General features: G+C 45.2%; 1 protein-coding gene across 1 annotated transcript in view; it reads left to right on the forward strand.

The window, feature by feature from the left end:
- Positions 1 to 48: 48 nt before the first annotated feature.
- SERPINE2 (serpin family E member 2) overlaps positions 49 to 16,209 on the forward strand; it is a 59,276-nt gene continuing 43,115 nt past the window's right edge. The window contains exon 1 of the mRNA XM_033111297.1: positions 49 to 241. The gene's annotated coding sequence lies outside the window, so the exon portion shown is untranslated. The remainder of the gene's footprint in view (positions 242 to 16,209) is intronic.

Here is a 16,209-nt window from a genome sequence, read left to right on the forward strand (position 1 = left end):
GGGCAGACGGCGATAAAGCCCCTGCCACTGCGGCCGCAGGCTAGCGCTCCGGGGCGGACCGGCTGTTAGGACTGCGCGGGGTCTGCAGACGCCACCGCCTCTTCCTTCTCTGACCCTCCCCGCCGCCGCCGCCGCCGCCGCCGCCGGCCTCCCTCCTCCGGCTCGCCGCCCCGCCACCCGGCTTCGGCTCGGGCCGCGCTGCCCCCTGTGGCCGCCAACTGGGGATCTCAAGCGAGGGGCGGTGAGTACGGGTTGCGCGCCCCGGCCGATCCGGGGCGCCCGGGGGATGGGAGGGGAGCGGCTGGCGCCGCCTCAACGCGGGGGACAGTCCCTCCGCGCGACGCCGCGACCTTTCGCCTGGCGGGGAGGCTGCGGGGCGAGAGGGGCCCGGGGGCGCCGACGTCGAGGCGGTGGAACTTTCTCAGCCGCCCTCAGGCTGAGTGCGCGCCCGGCTCCTGTGCCCGGGAACCCGCGTAGGACCCGGGCAGTGCGAGGAGGGGCAGCGCCGGCTGGGGCGTCCAGGTGTGCAGGTAGCGGGCAGTCCTGGGGCCGGCGTGGTTTCTGCCTGTCCATCCTAACTGGCGCCCGTGACCCTGAACCTGAGGTACCCAGGTACTCGCAGGCGGCCCCGACCCGGTACTTTGCGTGTGCGCCGCCCAACAGGGAAAGACGGCTTCTTACTTTTTCCCACTGCCTGAGCAGGGAGGGAGGATGACCAGTGGTTTGGGGGAAAGCCTTTAAGTTGGCCCCTGGCAACCGATTTAACCCTATGGAGCAGGTCTTTGCTCTTTTCATCTTGTACAAAAAGGCGAATTGCGGTGCTGATTACTGACTGCAGGCAAGGTGAAAGGACTCAAAAATTCTGGGCAGAATTGGGTATTTTGCCTACAAACTGGGCGGGGAGGAAAGGAAGGCGCCTATTACATAAGACAGCACACTACCTTCAGGTAGTATGGAAGATGCCACTGAAGGTTTTCGTGTTTTAATGAACGAAAAATAATCTTCGTGTGTGTCTCTCCTGAGAAATCTCAAATGTTGCTGTGTCTTGCGTTGACGACTTTGCAGAGAACATTTTTTATATACAGCATCGACATAAAAAGGTGTTTGAAGGCTTGACTTCCTCTTTCAAGCCAGGAAGCAGTTTACTTCTCTGAACTGTTCAGGAACAATTTACGTGGTAATTTTCTACTTTGGAGATTTTATATCAAAAGTTGAACGCAGATAGGTGGAAGAAATGTGAGCCTTGCCAATTTGTCTATCTAAAGCGCATTTCCAAAATCAAAGATACTTTAAATGCTGTCTGCATATCTCAATCAGTAATTATGTGCTGTTTGCAGTATTTCGGCAAAAATTTTCTTCAGCTATGCAAATGAAGGTGTCAGCCTAAATAATCTAAGGTTTCTTTCAACCCTTACGTTTTGATTCTTTGTTAAAATAGTGTTTGAAAACGTTGTACAGTGCAGGGCAATTACTGAAGGTTATCAAGATGTCATCTATTTTAAAAAACTGAATGTATACAGAAAATTTCTGCCTCCCAAGAACTTCATATTAGTGTAATTTTAAAAGGACAAGAATGACTCAGTCTCAAAGGACATTAATTTTTCAGTTCCAGACATAGGTGATTAAATACTAGTCAGATTGTTTGAGGCAATAGAGTGTGGGAATGAGGTGGTGACTTAGCCCGATCCCGGCTACACCTCCACAGGGCCTCTCTCTGCCCACAGCACGGCAGACTTTGGCTCCTGGGCTTTCTCTCCTCTAGTCCCAGAGTCCATGTGGGGGATGCTCTCCATCCTTGACCATCTCCACCCTTTCTAGCTCTAAGTCTAGAATCCTCTACCTCTAAGGCTCACCCTTAACCAGGGATGCTGAATTTCTGGAATAAGAAACTCCAGCATCTCAGTGCCTCTGAACCACAGGCTCCTTCCTTCCGGGTCCCAAACTGGTATTCCCTTGGCAACTCTTCTTCAACACTGGAGATCTCCTGTGTTCCTCCTTCCAGTTTGGCAGGTGACTTCATGGCCCACTCTACTGAGGAAGTAGGGGCCACTGGATTGAAATCTCTCTATGTCCTTCCCCATTTCTCTTCTACAGACTTTTCTGAATTTACCCAGTCATCTAAGAAATCTTCTTAAGCGTCTACTGTGTCCAGTAGACACAGTATGGTCTTTAATGTATGGTAAATATAGCAGGTCCCTGCTCTCTTGGAACAGTTGTTCTTGTGGGAGGAAACAGAGAAAAAGCAAACCGAATTATGCTATGATAAAATGTATGATGATAAAACATGAATAGGGTAGAATAATGGAAGAAAAATCAAGTTGGGGCAGGGAACTTAGAGAGGGTTAGAGAGAAGGTCCTCCCTGTAGCAATGCCTAATACCTCCCTATGAAGTCTTTCCTCTTTTTAAGTTTTTTAAAATGCTGTCAGCTCCCTTGTCCCTGCATCTTCACCTCATTTCCAGCAACCACCAGGTCTCCCCGGGCTTCTGACACAAGTTAACACTCCCCCAGTCTCCTTTTCTTTCTGGGCTTTCTGCAGGCTGGCCAGAGCCTCCTGGAAGTAGAAGACCCCACCACGACCCTGCAGATATTCTCCAGACCTCTCTGCAGCACTCCTTTCTGGTGCTTTTTTCCTTGCCTAGTTACCACCTCCTTCTGCTTTTCCTTCTGTCTCCCTGGCATCTCCACTACCTCCTGGGGTGACCCAGGGCTCTGTCCTTACTCCTACTGTACGTAGTCTGTGGGTGACCATGTGCCCACAGCCCCAACTATCACCACGTACAAAGTGAGTCCCGGCTTGGTGTCTCCTACTAGTTACCCGCTAGTAGTCTGTGGGCTTATCCCTGCCCTTCAGGCAAGAAACCCACAGTAAGTCTAAAACTGGTTTTAGTTCTTACCCTTTACCCCATACCCGTTGTTTCCTTAGCCCAAATTTGTCCCTTTTTTTTTTGATGGTGGCTCTACCATTCACCAAGGTGTTAAAGCAGGAGCCTCACGCTGATGCTAGACTCTTCCAGCGCTCCCCACATCCAGACAGCTGCCAAGTCCTGTCACTTCTCCATGCTGTGAAAGCCTGGAAACCTCTGCTGTAGTCACGCTGGCCCTACCCTGCTTTAGAGTCCAGAATGGGCAAAATGGTTGCCAATGTTCCATTTCCAGCTGGCAGATATGTTGTTGGCCTGCACAAAGTATACAAAACTTGAGTGATATTTAGAAATATTAAGATGTCACTGGGATTTATAGCTTCTCTTAAAAGGCAGAAAGAGGACCGGGAACATGAGGCCTACATTCCCATGTGGCAACACTGGGCTGACATGGAGTTTCCAATGCCAGGCTACGCTGGAGGTTGCTTGCGTTCTGGTTCCCCTTGGACCTGTGGTCCTCATTTGCAGTAGCTTCCTGGCTCCCGTGGGCCCTGAGCTAGCGACCACAGGAGGAGAGGCCATGACAGCCGGTGATTCCCAACTGTCTCACCACCTGGTCTCCCACCTGGTTTCTCGCACCTAGTTTTGCAACCCTTTCACCCATCTTTCACGTTATTGCTGGGGTGACTTTCCTCCTGACCCTCAAATCCAAATCTGCTTGTGTCCTTCCTGATAAAAGCCCGGTGCCTCTGTCTTGCCCCTGGGACAAACCCTGACTCTAAAGGACTGGTTATGTCGTATCACAGGTTAGGTATCTCAGATCGTCTTTATATGGTGTTTTACCCAACTTTCTCAAAATGGTTTTGAACTTCTGTGAGGAGGGTGGTTAATACACAAATCTAGTATTACCTCACCTATGTCGAGATGCAGTCTCTGCTATTTACAAACCATGTCCAGAGAACTCACCACCCTCCCACTTCCTCACACCCTCCCTGGGAGGGAATGTCCCAAACCGCAGCAGTGGGGAAACTGTAAATATGCAGGTATGGGCTGTCCCAGGAGCCCCCAGCCTTTGGAACATGGCAGGCCCCATTTGAGACATGGGGCCCAGAGTCAGCCAGTTTGTCCCCGTCACTCGGCTGCCTCTGGACCGTCCTGGCCCAAAACTCCTCCGCACTCAGCCAGGAAACGTCCCACAGTGCTCCACTGTCCTTCCCAGCGACTCCCCAGGCTGCTGGCCATTTGTAATGACCTGACAAAGTCTAAACCTTCTTCAGCCCCTTTCCAGCTCCCTGCCTTGCTTGTGTCCTTGCCCAAACTTGATTTTCTTCCAAAACTGAGCTTCTGCAAACTCCTCACACCACTCTGCTGCCCATGACTCTTTGCCTTTACTCCTGAACCTCTGCCTAGAATTCTTTTTCTCCATCTTCTGTCTGCATTCATTGTCTGGGTAACTTCCCCCTTTTTGAAGACTCGGTTCAGTATCACCTATTCCAAAAAGTCCTTCCTGAATATCACTCCCCACACCTTCTATGGCATGTGTGTGGCGTGTACACACACACACACACACACACACACACACACACACACACACACACACACACCTCTTACCCTGTGGATGCCTCTGATGGCAGTTACTGCATTCTAGCCACATGCTTTACCCACCAGACTCTTAAGTGCCGTGCAGACATGCCTGGGTTTTAGTTTCATTTACACCAGCAGTGGTGCATGACCCAAAGGCATTTAATGGCTGTCTGAACTAAACCATATTCCTATTTTTTTTATAAGTTTACTACATATTTTATGAAAGAGTGCTTGTCTTTCGGGTTTAAAGGGGAGCTCTCCCCCCAGACCTCCACCCCTGCTTCTGGTATTTTTGCATTTAATATATATTTTCACATAAAAAAATATATGTATTTGGTCCACCTTGTCTTCTGAGATAGAACATGACTTAGGAAAAAGCAGAAGGAAAAAGCAGAAGTCTAATACAGAAGTGCTTCTGTGCCTGCGCTCACTTCAGTTGTCCTCATCTGAACCTTTTTTTGGCTTGGTCTGTCTTCCTTGAGGTCCATTGGGTGGGCCGTACTCTGTATTTCATGGTTTGTATAAGGTAGGAGAACGCATTCTGGTTTATTTCCATTAACCTTCTCAGTGATAGTGAGGCATGCCCTCTTGCTGACTTTTTTTTTTTTTTTTTTGCTTGCCGTAGTAGCTTTTCGGCTAATGTCTTTAGTCTTCAGCCATGTTTTGTGGAAAGAGCCTTGGGTTGGGAGAATGTCTGGGCTCTGTGCCTGCAACAATTTGTATAGTAGCTGACCATCCAGAACTTAGTTTCCTTGTCTATACAATGGGTATGTTAAAATAATGATCTCAAAGGTGTCTTATTTTATTTTAAATCTATAACTTCTTGGCTTATTTTCCTTTCTTATCCAGCTTTCTCATAACTATCAGGTCTAAAGGAAGTTTTTTAAATAATGTATTGTTTTACGTTTATCTATATGAATTTTTAATGTCTCTCTTTTTCTTTGAAACCTATGGAATCATTCAGCTTGGCTCTTCAGTACTCAGAAATAATGTTCAGGGCCAACATGAAGATTTAGTTTGTATTGCCACTTGGACAGATTTATAAAAGTATTAAATCAATTGTGTCCCATATACTTGGCTCTTCTTTGTAAACCATTATCTCCATCCATAAATGGTGCCTGTCTTTTCTTTCCAAGATGATCTTTCCTCATGAATAGATTACATGTCTGATCTGAAAATCAATGTTGGGTTTAAAAAAAAAAATACCCTTAGATGTGGAATAGAGTCAAACACAATAAACTACATCTTTGTTTGTTATCTATAAGTTCACAATTTGTCTAAGAACACTGAAAGATTAGTATGATTTTATTTCTCTTTTGAGAAATGCCGCTTTCCACCCAACATGCCAAGTCTATTTACACAGTCATGATCCTCCGCTTATTCTGATGTTAGATTTCTAGGTCTGGATGTAAGCCCAGTCCAGAGTAGCTGGCATTTTTTCTGGGGCTTTTTGTACATGGGGATGGCCACTGAGCCTAAGCAGTTTGCTATTTGTAATTCCATTCATGCATTTTGACAAGCATGTTCCCTATTTCATCCTTGAATCCTTCAAAGGTTTGGGAGGACCCGCCCTAGTTCAAGATTAGATCGGGACCACCCCCTGCTCTTGCTTCACTTTGACCTCAGACTTTGCCCTTTGCTGCAGAAAATAATTCCAGAATTGAAATCCACTATGCCTTTCTATTTGTATCAGTAAATTCTTGGGAGAAAAATAATGTGGAGGAGATTTTAGTGTAAAAGGAAAAAAAATTCCTTTGAAAACACAGAAAGGAGTTTTTGTAGTGACTGCAAATCTTTGTAATATACTTTGTTTTTGTAATGACCCCACCTCCCTCCAACAGTGAGAACTCTGGTAACCTGGGGAATTTCTCTTAGGAGTATACCAAAAATAGCATCAGCATTTTCCCTTCCGTTTAGTGCCAACTAATATAGCTATAGAAAAAAATAACCACTTGTTTTTAGCCTAAGTTTTTATGGACCAAATCTTGGGAGTGGGTGTGGGTATGTAAGAGAGTTTAACACCAAATATAAAGTCCGCTCACAATGAGTAAGGTGATTATAAATGAAAATAGATTTTTCTTTTAAGAAAATGCTATGTACAATAATGGCAGTGTTTGCTTCCTCGACTAATCTTTTCTTCTTTCTTTTTTAAAATAAAGAATCCACTTAGGAAGAAATTATATTTATTGAGGATTTGGTCACTGTTTGGATTATACGAGCTATTAATTACTGCATTCTCTTTTGGTTACAAGAACAGAAACCGAAATCGAAATAACTGACACAAAAACATGGAGTACAAGGGATGAGCTATTGGCTTATATTGTGGCCCCCAATGCATGGAGGAGATGCCTCTGGCCCTGGAGGTGACTTGAACCACTGATTCAGGGTCCTGGGGCTCTCTTTTCTTCCTCTGTGTCTCTTGTCTCTGGAGGTTGTTTTCATTCAGGGACCATGACTGTAGGTAGCCTCAGATTTACCTCCCTACAGCCTCATGAGCAAAGAGGAAAGAGGGGCTTCCTGCCACTTCCAGTTGGAAAAATCCTAGAGAGATACTCTGATTTGCTCAGTTTGGGTCATGTGCCTTTCCCTGGACCAATGGCTGTGGTCAAGGGAATGGGATATTATGATTGGCCAGAGTTTGGGCCACAGTTCAAGTCTGTGGTCAGGAGGGGAGGGAACATGGAGAGAGGTGTGCTGGACAAGCAAGTTACCCCAACTTTCATTAGTATTTGTTTTCAGTAGATAGAGGCCCTCTATTGTCTCCTCAAGCCTTATGGCTGGCTGCCTGTGGAACAGATACTAATACCATTACCACTAGTACAGTTAGGAAAGAAGAGTGTGGAGCAGCCGAAGTGTCCGCAGTCATACATACACCCTGTATGTGTCAATGCCAGAGCCTGAACCCAGGTCTGCAAATGTGTGAACTGGGTGCTGATATCATGAATTTTCAAAGATTGACATCCCATCAATATTTGTAATTACTCAAAAAGAGATTCCTGCCAAACAGTATGCCTCCTCTCAAAAGACCATCTTCTCACTTTGATGCGTGATATCCTTCAATAACAGCTAAATCACACGACATGGAAGGAGGCTAATACTTTTGTGTTATATTTGAAGTAAGGTTCTTATGTCTTTGACCTCCCCCACCCCCACCCTGTTCGTTCCTTAGACACTTATTTTTTTCTGGGACTCAAACTCTAAAATTAGTACTGACCTTTGGATTGAAAAGGTAGAGTGCATTTCCTCAGAGTCCAAGGGAATTACTTAGGCTGAGCTGGATAAAACTCAACATGACCAAAGAAAAAGTGTGATGTGATTTTAAAAAGATGCTTAATTGAACTCCACAAATGGATGAAGACTTGGATAGAACACTGAGATGTAACTTTTGTTTTTATAGTTTTTATAGTTCTTTTTTAAAAATAGTTACCTTTATTTCAAAATTTGTCACATCGTCTAAATAGTAGATGTTCTCCTCCTCTCCTTTCTCCTCCTTTCCTTAGTAGAGTGTCGTAATTAGGAGTATGGGGGATTTGGAGGCCAACGTGCTTTGGTCTGAATTTAGAGTCTATCACTTACTAGCTGGAGGTGAAGAGACTATATCCAATTTGCTAAACTTTCCGAAGTCTCAGTTTCTTCATCTGTGAATTGGGTGTGGAGGTAACCATGTCTTGTGAGGATGAAATAGAGATTATACTTTAGATCCTGAGCACAGGGTCTACAATGGAGCTGACTTCTGGGGTGCGAGGTGGTGGTGGGGTTCTATTTGTCACAGTAGTCCAGGTGAGCTTTTAACACCTCCGGGACTCAAGTTTTCACCGTGTCTTTGACCTGATGAATGAATGACTTTCTCTGTGTTTTCACATGCCTCCTTTCCAGACTCCCTTCCTATAACACTCTCAGTTGGCAGTACTCCCAGTGATCAGCTGGTCAACTGTCCTTCCCGCAGGCTTCCGGTTTGCTCTTCCAGTACTGGCTGTGGAGCAAAGAATGGCCGATACATGAAATAGACTCCCTCTTACTCCACCTGTATGAGGAAATGCAAACAGCTGTGTTACCGTGAGCTCTTTCTAGGGGCACATTTCAGGCTAGCTCTGTCAGGCTGGGTGCTTTTTCTTTCTTCTGTTAGTTATGAAGAATGAATAAATGTCTGCGGAGTATAAAACAATCTATTTGGTTTAATATATGTCTTTGCAAGTTAGCATCCAGAGTCTTCTCTTTTTGTTCTTGTTTTTCAGACAGTGAAAAAGTCATTCTTACTATATCCAGTGATGTCTAGATACCCAGATATAACCATTTTAAACACATGGTGAATGTATTTAAAACACATGGTCATTTGATTATGCTTTGATTCCCTCAATATACAAAATTGTTCTGTGACTGTTGGATTAACCTCAGCTAACATTCCCGAATAGGAAATGTGTTCTCTGCTGCCATTAATAGGACTTTTTAGGATTTTACTGACAAATATCCATTGGGATATTTGTGTACGCCCACACCTGAATTGTTGCTTGGACAACGGGATGGGAAATGACAGGGACAATGGGATGGGAAATGAAGTGATGACTTCATTATAAAGAGAGATTTCTTTCTAAAGATGTGCATTTCTCTTGGAAATTAATTTACTGGTAGACTCATCTTTTGCCAAACTGTGCTCATTTCTTAATGACGTGTTAATTGAAATAGCAATTTGGATGATGGACCAGAGACTCCAAAGTACTTGGTCCTGTGCAGCAAGGTGGCAAATGATGACTATCAGAGTGCCAAACACACTAACGTGAATGAATGCAGCAAGTTCTCCCAACATCGTGTTCCCGTGCACGTGCATCACTTATTCGCCTAAAATTTCTTTGAGTAGGATAAGTATGGTTTTTACATGTACAACGGCAAAATTACGCTTTGGTCTTACTTTCTGCCTTGTGTTCTACTCATGGGTATGTCTTATCTGCCCAAGGAGTTTTTTGGTCTGTCTTACTATTCTGGGCTCCCTCCGTAGTACCTGCCCAAAAGATGCTTGAAAGGGGAGAAGGAAATGAAGGATCACGGACCATCAGTGTGTGTGTCAAGTACTGTTGAGCCCACTTTCTGTATGATGGTGTTGAATCCTAACAGCCCTTGTAAGGTGGAGAATTGTCTGGGTGAGAAAACGGAGACTTCTGGAGCACCCAGCTGAGACTCCTCCAATGAGATACTCATTCCAGGTCTGTGTATCTCGGTGGTGGAGATTTTTTTTCTGAAGCATTGTTTTCAATGAATGACTGAGACTAAACGGTGGTGGCAGAACAACAATGCAGGGCCCACTAATGAAAGGTCGGGACACTGTTGCACAGAGGATGAGTGTGGGAGTCAAATGAACCTGGGTTTAAACCCCCAGCTCTATGCTTAGGCTACAAAGTACTTCCCTTTCTGGGCTCCATTTCAAAGCTACAGAATGGAGACGATGAGCATGTCACCGTCCTTGCAGAGACAGACGATACTGTCCCCTTTTCACAGACAGGGAAATAGGAAGTACAGGGGCTTAGGTCATTTGGCAAGGTCAGGGCTGTGGCACATTGAGAGCTCACATCTCTGCTCCTGTCACTTGGCACCTCTCCAGATTCCAGACAGGGTACGCTTTGGTGACAGAACTGCCATCTCCTGTCTCCCACCATTGATTAGCCCCCAAAGTACCTCACTGACTTGGGGACAGTTCCCATCCATTCCTTAGAGCCACTTGGCTGATTCATGTCTCCTTTTTCCTCTGTTGAGCTCACTGCCATGATCTCAAAGAGGATTATTCCTGAGAGTAAAGAGATTCCCCAAGACTTAGTTGGGATGAATCTGGCCCACACGGGACTTCAGAGGAGTAGAAGGTGGCAGCCCTGTTGTATTTGGGTGGCATACAGTCTAAGAGCTCGTTTTGAGCACTTGCCCTGTGACAAGTGCTCTGAGGGACATAGAAGTATCCACAAAACAGGTTGACCTTTGAGGATCTTACATATTTAGGTAGAAAAAGCATAACCCGTGATACTTGAACAATTCAAGATAGTCTAGAACAGCGGCACGCTGTAGTGGAGGAGGCAATCAGGGGCTGCATTGTCTGCAGAGGTTTTAAATGCAATAGTGAAATTGCCTCAGAATTGGTTTGCTTTTTATTGCCATCACGCACCATGGTGATAAACTGTTTCTCTACGGGGGTAGACCCTTCACCTGACCCTCAGTACTACACTGGGTCAGTAATCCACTGCCCAAAATGAGTGCTACAAACAAGATGTTCCGGGGTCAGACTGGAGTGATCGGTGTGGACTGAACCACTGACAAGCTGCCCGACCGTCCTCTCCCCTCCCTGTTGGGGTGAAAGGACTCTGGGGGAGCAGTGTGTGATGCTGACGACTAAGCAGTCCCTGGGGCCAGCATGAGCCGTGGGCCATGAAGGCACTTTACACATTGCCTCCCTGCATCCTTGCAGTAGCCCAAGGTTGTGTTGTAGATGAGAAACCTGGAGGCTGTGTGAGGTGCTGAAATGAGAGCAAGTGATAGACCGCCTCCAGGTCTTGGTTTCCTCCCGCCTGAAATGAGGGCTGCAATGCCCGCTTTCCAGAAGTTCGGGAGGCTGAGCAGTGCCAACACTGCACCCATTTACACGCAGGAGTTCCTTGAATGTCAATCACTTCATCTGCAGTGTGTGTGAGAGGTAAGTCTATGCGCAGGGTGCAGTGTTGGCACATTGCTGATAAACATGAATATCTAGAGATGGTGGGCAATGCAGTCCTTATATTTTTTTCTTTCACATTAGTCTCCACAAAACCCTTTTTACCTTAAATTTTGTAGAATTGCTATTTATTGACTTGTCTCAATAGTAGTAAGTGTCGGTCATTTAGTCTCTCGTGCGTTCTCTATGGCTAAATGCATGGAGATAGCTCCTTCACAGGGAAGAGATTCGATTCCTTAAAAAAGACGATGAAAGTTTTAGTGGACAACTTGGGAAAGCTGTGAAACACTACTCTCACGTAACTTTGACTTTCATTAGACGCTCAAGACTAGAGTGTACAAAAAGGCATTACAGCCTACTCTCTTCTGGGCTGGACGTATAAGCCAAAATGATGCCTGAGCAGTGCCTTAATGAGTTACAAGGCACTAAAATGTAGACTTTTCTCTGTGAAAAGAGAGTGTCCTACTTTAAAAACTCCATGAATATGAAGTGAAAGATTTCCCCAAAATTGTTCCTTAGAGAAAGAGGAAGTTGCCATACATTAGGGTCCTTATAAAATCTCCCATTTTACAAAAGTCCTGGGAAGTTTATTAGTCAGAGTTCACCAAACGCCCTGGATGGATGAGACTGTCCAGCTCCTGGTGGAGAACAGGTGGAGGAGGCACATTAGCCCGAAATCCCCTTTGTTATGAATGATTATAGAGTTTACATGATGAAAAGGGTTTTTAAAAGAAGGCAAAGAAACTGAATACAGATTTAATAATTATGCCTGAGGTCATGACTTCACAATTGCCAAATGTTGAACATTGTATTAGTTGAGGTAACGCTAGTTGCTGTAGGAAACCCAAACGTGCTCCATGACTGAAATATGATGTTAGGTTATTTTCCACTTGCTTAAAGCCCCAAATGGGTGTGTCACTGTCAAACCTGGTGGTTCAGTGAACCAGTCTCTTTTCATCTTGTGGCTTCACTGTATTTAACAGGTAGTCTCCAGGGCATGGTGCTTCTCAGCATCAAGCTGGTGGGAACAGAAAATCATGGAGGATTGTATATGGCAGGTTTTTATGAGCCAGGCCCGAGAGTGGCATATATCACTTCTGTTCCAATTTCACTGACTGCATCTGAGTCTTATGGTCACTGCCATCTACAGCGGAAGCTAGGAAATGTAGTCCAGCTCTTTGTTTGGGAAGAAAAGGAAGTAGGTTTGCTAAGGAAGTAGCTATTCTCTGTCAAATGAAATTTTATCAAGATCCATAAGGATCACTTTTAAAAAGAATATGCTCGTACAGTCGGTAATATGCTATGAGGATCATGAATGTATTTTTACCTCCAAGGGCAAGCATCCTGATGCTCCATGAAGGGCTTTTTATGGCTTAGGATAGATTTTTCAGTGACAGTGTCACACGTAGACTTGAAAAGGGCTATATCATAGGCAACTTGGAAGAAAAGGAGATGACGTGCTCAGAAAAATTGTTAGACAACCCCGAAAGTGATGACAGGCATGAAGATGTCTGGGTACACTGAATTAAATTGCTTCATGGAAGGTGGGAATGGAAAGGAAAGTACTATTTCTAAACCATACTATATGTGATTTTTACATGTTAGTCATGAAGTTTCTTTAGTCGGGTCGACCAAAACTTGCGTGGGAGGAGGTGGGGTTGTTGGGGAATCTTCTCATCGTGGAAAGGGGTGGGCTGCCATGTTTGGGAAATAACCATATGGTCACAAAAGCACATGTTGTCACTAAAACTTCATCCAAGACAGAACTTTATGCTGGAGGAAGGGATGCCTCTTACAGTGTGGGAGGGGGGTCGTCAGATATGCTGAAAACACCATTCTGCATCCAGGAGCAAAAGGAGAGGCGAGAGCGCCAGCGTGGGATCAGTGCCAATCCTGAGCTCTGACAGAGAGAATGAAAAAGGAGCTGGAGGGATTCGGATGACGGATGACGGAAGCATCTCGGCCCTCTGCCTGGGAGGAGCCGCTGGCAGTGCCCATCTGGTGGTGGTGGCATATCCTTGTGGTCTGTCACCTCTTCCGTGCTGCGTGATGTGGGCAGATGACTCATCCGCTTTATCCTCATCCCTGTTACCTCATCTCTATTCCAAAGGGCTCATGTGAGAGTCAGGCAGATGACGTGATTACAGGGCTGTGCACACAGTAGGAATCTGTTTGGAGGGATGGCAGGAAAGATGTTCCCTGTGTTTATTTCCATGAACCATTCATTGCTGAACTTCATAAATGAACCTACTTGGGGACGTAGATGTGTTAGGAAGCTGACTGAGCTACACAGAGCGTTTCCTTTCCCTTCTTCCTTCTCAGGTTCTGTAACACAAGCTCAGCACTTTCCTGCTTTCCCTCTGTTTGCCCTGGGGAAAAAAAAGATTGTAAATCAATACTCAGTGGTGCGAAAGGGAGAAGAAAGCACACAGGGTGGGTCACCAGATGGTGCTGCATTTTACATGTGTGATGTCCGAGAAACTGACTGTTTAGGTGGGCACCACTTAGGGGGATTCACAACATGAAGCACAGAAGAAAAGCCAGATTTCGTCAGGATCCCCAGAGTTGTTGCAGGTCAGAGAACTAACAGTAACCAGACACCTAAGAAATGGGAGAATGGAAAGATGTTCCCTTTGCCAATTAGCGTAGTCCCCAAATTACCAAGGTCTTCATGGGAGGCCCACTTGTTATGGGAAGGTTAATTGATAAGTATGTGAAAGCAAGTGAGATAGGTGATGGCTAAGGTCATAGAACCCAACCTGGGTTAGTCCCCTGTAGGACTGTTACTAGTCAATCAAAGCACAGGAGGCTAAGTTTGATCAACAGAGTTCCATGGAGTAGGTGCCTTCATCCCCAAATGCTGGGGATTATCTGTGCCTCAGTTACAGATAGTATGACATTAGCCCTTGGTGACAGGTTATTGAAACATCATTTCTGAGTCCTGTCATTATTTCTAATTCTGCTTCTTAATTTGTGGAGCAAAAGCTAAGGGTTAGAGGTTTGTATGTCTAAAGGAATAACACTAAATTGTGAGTAGTACTTTCATTCATTCGATAAACATACATTGAGTGTCTACTGTGTTATTTGACTTAAAATTCTGATGCTTTAAATTCTTTGCTAGTTTGATTATTATTTGTTGGTTGCCGCTATTGCTAGTCACTTTCTTCTCTTGGCTACTAGGGTAGGTTACGGCTCTTACTCATCTGCTGCACCGAGGGACACTAATGATCACGTTTAAGTGTTATTTTATGTAAAGGTAAATTGACACCTTCCTTGTTTGCCTGGAACTCCTAATACTACCCACCACGTTCTACCTTGTTTTTTATACCGTTGAGTACTTCTGTCTTCTGTTCGTCTGCAGCTCTTAAGGTCAGGCTGTGCTTTCCCTTCACCTTTGTAATTTCTGTCATTGTGCTTGAGTTGTGGTGCACAACCTCAGGAACTGTTTCGTCAAGTAGGAAAGCGCTGTGCGTTGTGCAAGCTGTAGAGCTCTATTAAAAATGGAAGAGGATCGTGATCTTGCAAGTCCCCTTGTCCCCAGACTGGGCACTCCTTCTTTATTAGAGTCTGGACACTACTTCTTTACTTTGACAGCCTCTGCCAACTCCCATGTGATCAACCATCGAGAGTGGTGGGGCATCCTTTCTAACTCCAGGGCAGCAAAGAGATTACTGCTTAGGTTCTCCAGTGAAGGATGTCATACCTGGTCCCTTCTTTCCAGCAGGCATCTTGCTGCTGTTCCGGAGATTTTCTTTAAGCCCCAGAGGTTTGAATCAGTCAAGTCTAGGAATGTTTGTTTTCTCAGGAAACACAGCCCTATTAAAACCATTGTTTTAAAAGTCACTCCGAGCATTAGAAACCTAAGGTCATCAATTCATAGTGTGAAAATTTAGGAGTGGTTGGGGCTTCAGGCAAGCGATATTGACTTAAATGTGTGGAGCACTTTAAGACAGCATTTGATTATACATTTAAAAATAGGGAACGCAAATTGAAATTCCTCCTGGGTGCTTTAAATCATGCATTATATGTGCAGTATTTTCAATTAGCTGCAGGAAAAAAAAATCTGTTCCATGTGGCTCTATTTTTACAGCTGGGAATTGCTCTGAGAGCACAATTGACTATTTCATACATGTGAGATTTATTTAAATGACTCATGGGGCATTTGCAGTTTAACCAATAATTGAAAATATTGTTGCCTGGTGGCAGGTAGAATGAGGAAGTCATTTTGCATTCCTGAAGAGGTGCTCCAAGCTCAGTAGCATTCCATTAGCCCAAGGGGTGGGCTGTAGACAGGGAGTTAGAGCAGTGCTGAGATTCAGTCTTTCACATTTCATTCCTGGGTCGTCGTGCCACACGGTGGAAAGAAAGAGAATACTCGACTGCATGAGGGTTTGGTGGGATGGCGCTCTCAGGAAGGACCCAAAGCACGAAGGCCTTCTCTGTTTCTCCTGTTTTTATGGATCAGACACAGGTGAAAGATCAGGTATGAGGAGCCCCATCCACCCACAGCTCCTCTCTGACTTCCCATTCCTTCCCCACCATTCTTTGCCACCAGTTTCACATCAGACATCACCGAGAGTGCTGATGCAGACAGCTAAGCGGAGTCCCAGAATGGGCGGACCAACCACCCCCTCCGTGGTGGATGACGAGGGGTTTAGAATGCATGTTCCCACTGAAATGATCTTGTAAACAGTCGTTAGGTGATACTGTATTAAAATGCATTATGACGCATGTGATTCAGGCAAAGTATAGCTTAATTAGGCATTTTGTGGGCAGAATTAAAGTCCTAACCACCAATTTTTAATTTTTCTCTGGAGCAATGGCTCTCAGTCAGGGGTGATCTTCCTTCTTTCCCCCAGGAACATTTGTTAATGTCCCCAGACATTCATTTGTCACAGCTGGGGGGGGGTGTGTGTGGGCTGGGTGGGGGGTGGACGGGTTGCTACTAGCAGCTAGTGGGCAGAGGCCAGGGATATTGCTAAACATCCTACAATACACACGGAACAGCCCCTACAACACAGAATTATCCAGCCCGAGATGTTAATGGTGGCAATGTTGTGCAACCTTGCTCTAG

This window comes from Rhinolophus ferrumequinum, chromosome 8 (assembly GCF_004115265.2).
Source record: "Rhinolophus ferrumequinum isolate MPI-CBG mRhiFer1 chromosome 8, mRhiFer1_v1.p, whole genome shotgun sequence".
In the NCBI taxonomy this organism is placed as follows: domain Eukaryota; kingdom Metazoa; phylum Chordata; class Mammalia; order Chiroptera; family Rhinolophidae; genus Rhinolophus; species Rhinolophus ferrumequinum.